General features: G+C 38.5%; 1 pseudogene; it reads left to right on the forward strand.

Moving 5' to 3' along the window:
- Positions 1 to 2,796: 2,796 nt before the first annotated feature.
- Positions 2,797 to 5,608, forward strand: LOC145032864 (receptor-like protein kinase THESEUS 1 pseudogene; annotated as a pseudogene).
- The last annotated feature ends 229 nt before the right edge of the window (positions 5,609 to 5,837 follow it).

Below are 5,837 nucleotides of genomic sequence, written 5' to 3' on the forward strand. Positions count from 1 at the left end.
TAACTGACTGTACAAATCGCATTTTCTTGTTAAAATCAAAAGTCAAGTCAGAGATCCATGTTCACGTTTCCAGGCCAACAATCAAAAACAAACAAGATAAGAGACCGAGTCTATGTCCCTAACCCAACTATTTTCTTAAAAATTCTTTTTCGAAAACATATTGTGAAAATTCTTGGATCCTAGTTTGAGTTTGTATTTACACAAGTGCTCCTCCAAATCCCTCAAAACATGTTTCTGATACCAACTTGCAACGTCCAAATTTCAACCAAATTTTATTTTTTTAAATTAAGTTAAAACGTCATTTGTTAAAAACCCAAGTTAAAAAAACTCATTTGTTTAAATACAATTATATTAAAATTAAGAATGATATATTAAATGCAGAACTCCAATGTTGTTGATGAGTGTGTACATTCACACCTACGCCTTCCCAAGATCATCGATAGTACTTGAAAAACATTTAATCCATAATTGTAAGCCAAAGCTTAGTGAGTTTTCCTCTAAAATACCACACACCACAATATACATACAAGAATACACACATCAACCTTCAATCCACGACTAACCCGTCTCCTACGCTTACAACATACAATTGGTCCAAACCTGGCCTACAATTTACCGTTGGGCTGCCAGGGTAACTTGGCCTACCGCACAAAGCAAGACCGTCTCAACCCACCACAAGATATGTCGACATATATAACCAAACAATAATAAGAACATCAACACATGCAACTGTTTACACTAGTCTACAGGTCTAACAACACACTACTGCATACATGGCCTCATATAGTACACTATGCCACAACCGACAGATCACCAAATGGGTGCATAGATGTATATAATCAGAGGTAAGATAGACAGTCGAACATGTGATCCCACTCTAGAACCACAACCAAACAAGGAGCATGCAAGAAAGCCTAAATCAAGAGTTCCCAGGCTATCCTACATGACGACACATAACCCTTAGAGCACACAACTGGATAATCCGACCTACTGGTACCCTAACCAACATATCATTAACCCTTATATCCTACCATGAAAGGATATACATCGAAACACATAGTCTAGTAGGGAAACTCACCTGAATCAAAGACTCGGAGAAGCACAACAACACTCTCAACTCCTCGTACCGATCGAACCCGCAGACCATCTAATCACTAAACAAAGATCAACCGATAATCAATTATCCAAGTCCTTCAAGTTTGACCCAAGGTCAAATTGGTCAAAAGTTAACAGTCAACGGTCAACAAAAGTCATCAGTTAATGATTAACAAAATTCAACGGTCAACAAGTCGACATCCACCCCATCGTGGCTAAGCATATGTCATGTTGTTTCATTCTTACGACAAAACAGTCACAAGAAACCCTTCCGCCACGTCGTGGTGAGCATACCACCATGTCGTAGGATCTGCTCTAGACCTCTTAATGGATTAAGCCCTTAATCCATTAAGCCTTATACTTATCCTTTCCAAAAGGCTTCCCCACAACCATAAGGCCATAACCATCATAAAAACCCTTGCTTTATGGATATGCACAACCAATGCATGTCATACACCAAAGTTAGGCCAAACTAAGAACAAAGATGTCAAAACCTCATGCATGGAACCAAAAATTTATAGAACCTCAAATCTGGAGCATATAGACACAAAGAGACCTGAAGGATCCATAAAGTTGCCAAATTTATAGAATCCATCCACTCAAATCAACACAAATAAGAAGAAATGTGCTTCAAAGACTAGATCTCGAAGAGATGAACAAAAAGGTAGGAACTTATGGACTTACAAAGGTCTAATCTATGCACAAGAACGCGGTGAAGAGCTTTGCTTGCTGAATCCTTGAACTTGGAGCTCCTATCTTCCTTCTTCGAAGTCACAAACCACCTCAATAAGCTTCAAGAAGAACACAAGGGGACTAGGGTTTGTTTCTAGACTTAAGAGGGTGATGGACGTTGAAGGTGAGAAAACCCTAGCCATCACATCCTTTAAATAGGGCTCTAAGTCTGAAATTAGGGTTTTGCACTCGAGGTGTCAACACGTCATGGACATAGCCTTGCCACGTTGTGGTGCATAAAAATGCGCATATAGCCTTGCCACGTCGTGGTCGCCACCAAATTCCACATTTCGAAAGTCTAAAAGGACCAAGTCTCAAAAGAAGTATTCCTTGGGTGTTACATAAAACTTATGGTTATGTCTTTTTAATGTATTTAGAATAATTTACAACTTGCTTTACATGTATTTCTATTGTTAGAATTTGTTTTTACGTGTATTTTCAATATTTGAACTTGTGTGTTTACAGAAAATAAGGAAAACTTGAATATTATGAAAACTAGGTTAACCCAAAGGACGAACCAAAAACCAATTGTGATACTGATTCAACTAAAAAATAAATTTTTAAAACGCTTAATCATAATCCATAAAACTTCATTTAACCGGCTGTTTTATATTTTAAACTTTTTTAAAACCGTCTACATATTCCACACTCCATCGTGTAATTTTTTTTTTCTTTTTAATTTGTTATTAATATTTTTTATATGATCAAAATATCTTTTTAAATATTTTATGATTTTAAAATACAAATAAAAGAACCTTTGGATTTGACTTTAAATCTTACACGGTGGAGTGTGGAGTGTAATATTGGAGACAGTTTTGGAGGTAATAAAAGCAAGCTATTGAAAGAAGCAGTGCAGATCATTCCCAGCTGCCACCCATAAGCCCTCTTTAATCCTCATCTCTTATCTACATGTGGGTGTGTTACTCCCTACCCCCCACCCCTACCCCCACCCCACCCCACCCCACCCCACCCCACAAAAACCTCTGCAACTTGTAACCAGGTATATGTTTTCTGCCACCTAAAACTTCTCTTTTAGTGTCTCTCCTTTCTCCTCCCTCGACAATGTCCGAAAGGTATTCCCAATCTTGGCTCCCCCCTTTGTATAATTATTAATCTTCACTTGTTATGAACACCACAAACAATGATCCATTCAAAAAAATTCATTCTGTATAGCTTTTTATGTTCTCTTCATCTCCAATTTGTGATTTGTTCTTCAAATACTCGTCATGTCGACAGCTTCTTGATTAGTTGTGGGGAAGCTAAACCAGTTGAACTGGAAGACGGTAGGGTTTTTGAATCTGATTTAGGGAATAATACCCATGTCAATATTTCACCAATTTCTCACACCATTGTTTCTAATTCCGATATGGGTGTCCCCAAAATCCTGTCTTCTGCTAGGGTTTTCACTAGCAGTTCAATCTACACATTTAATACCCAGAAAATTGGTAGGCATTGGCTAAGATTGCACTTCTACCCTGTCGAGAACACCGAGTTTGACCTAAATTCCGCTGTTTTTTCTGTGGAAGCAAATGGGATCACATTGATTCATGAATTTTCATTCTTTAGAGGAAATCACAGTTTCCCTCTTTTTAAAGAATATCTTATTCAAATTACTAGCTCAAATTCTGGAAAATTGGTTCTGGGATTGTTGCCTTGGGATAACTCCATTGCTTTCATCAACGGAATCGAGATCCTTTCTGTTCCCAATAAGCAATTTAGCTCGAAAGTGATTCCGATTCCATTAGCGTTTGCTCAGGAGCTCCCAACTCATGTCGGTTTTGAGACAATTTATAGGCTTAACATGGGTGGCCCCAGTTTGTCACCCAAGAACGATTCATTATGGAGGAAATGGGAATCAGATACACCTTTTCTCATCAATCCAGCTGCTGTTCGTAACGTTTCCATAAACCCTAGTTTGATTCAATACCACAATGGGGTTTCACACGAAATCGCTCCAAATTTTGTTTACGCCACTGCTCAAGAAATGGCGGATGCCAGAGTTAATAACCAGAGGTTCAATATCTCATGGCTATTTCAAGTCGAAGAAGGGTTTGGTTACTTCATAAGGTTTCATTTCTGTGATATCGTCGGGTCAAAATTACACGATTTGGTGTTCAATGTTTACATAAACAATCAATCCGCCATCGAATCTTTTGATGTTTCACGTGAAGCAAAAGGTCTATCTTCTGCATATTTCATTGATTTTTTCACCAATTTATCAATCGGATCCGATAAGATCTTAGTTCAAATCGGTCCTTCTCATTTAGAAGGCTATCTCCCAACCGCCCTTTTGAACGGATTAGAGATCATGAAAATGAGCAATCCGAGTGATAGTCTTGATGGGAGACTCGCTGATTATCTTAAATCAAACGACATCGACAAAAGCAAGAAAACGCGGATGATGATTTTGATCTATTCATGCTTAGGTGGCGGTTTTCTTCTCCTTCTCCTTCTATTAACATCATTCGTGTTTCTCTTATGTTTTCGCCACAAAAAGAAGCTGAAAAAGAAGGATTCAGTAACATGGTCGCCTCTACCAACGTACGTAGGCAATTCAGGAACAAAATTCTCATCAAACACCTTCGGTTCCACCACAGCTTCACATAGTTTAGGTCAAATAATATCATTCTCAGAAGTCCGAGAAGCCACAAAGAATTTTGATAAGAAGTTGTTGTTAGGATCCGGTGGATTCGGGAAAGTCTACAAAGGGGTTCTTGGAAACGGGTTGGTGGTTGCGGTCAAACGGGGCAACCCGCGGTCTCAACAAGGTTTAATCGAATTCAAGACTGAAATCGAGATGCTATCGAAGCTTCGACACCGACATTTGGTGTCCTTAATCGGATACTGTGAAGAACTGAATGAAATGATTCTTGTTTACGAGTTTATGGCGGGTGGGCCCCTCAGACGACATTTATACGGGTCAAACCTCCCTCCTTTGACTTGGAAACAACGGGTTGAAATATGCGTTGGTGCTGCAAAAGGGTTGCATTATCTTCATACGGGTGTAGCGGAAACGATCATACACCGGGATGTGAAAACAACCAACATTTTGTTGGATGAGAATCTTGAAGCAAAAGTTGCTGATTTTGGATTGTCTAAATTTGGGCCGAGTTTGAATCAGACGCATGTTAGTACAGCTGTGAAGGGTAGTTTCGGGTATTTGGATCCGGAGTATTTTCGGAGGCAACAATTAACAGAAAAATCGGATGTTTATTCGTTTGGGGTGGTGATGTTGGAGGTTTTATGTGCAAGGCCAGCTATAAACCCTACTTTACCAAGAGAACAAGTGAACATAGCAGAATGGGGTATGAACTGGCAAAAGAGAGGTGAATTGGAGAAGATTATGGATGAAAATTTAATGGGTAGTGTGAATCTTGAATCTTTAAGGAAGTTTGGTGAAACTGCTCAGAAATGTTTGAGTGAAAATGGGAATGAAAGGCCATCGATGGGGGATGTGTTGTGGAATTTGGAGTATGCTCTTCAGTTGCAGGAGGTTTGTAATGAAAGTGGTGGTGGTGATGGAATTTCCGACATTCCGGATCGGATTCCCGATGTTGAAAGAGTTGAGGAAATCGATGTCAGTGATCTGGAATCGAATGGCACCATGAGGGATTAAGCTTTTGGTTTCAAGTTTGAAGTGAAAGGTGATGATGGTGTAAGTATTATTATAGGCTTGATTGGTTATTATGTGTTATATAACGGTTTTGTATGTTGAGTTGTTATTCATATATAGTTAAAACGTTGTTATTCATATATAGTTCAAACTCATAAAATTCTTTTCTTTTGTGAGTCGAATATAGATAGATTACTTTAATTCAATCTGTGTGTTATCGGTTATATTTGATAAAAATAAATGGAGATATTATTGCAATAAAGGGATAATCAAGGATGAATTTGTCAGTCATGATTGAACATCAATCGAGCACAAAGATCACTTTTACTCCCATGGACAGAAAAATAACACGGTTGTTTTGTTTTTATAAAAGTGGAGAAGGTGAGTGGTGAACAGC

This window comes from Lactuca saligna, chromosome 2 (assembly GCF_052625555.1).
Source record: "Lactuca saligna cultivar CGN05327 chromosome 2, ASM5262555v1, whole genome shotgun sequence".
Taxonomy (NCBI): Eukaryota; Viridiplantae; Streptophyta; class Magnoliopsida; order Asterales; family Asteraceae; genus Lactuca; species Lactuca saligna.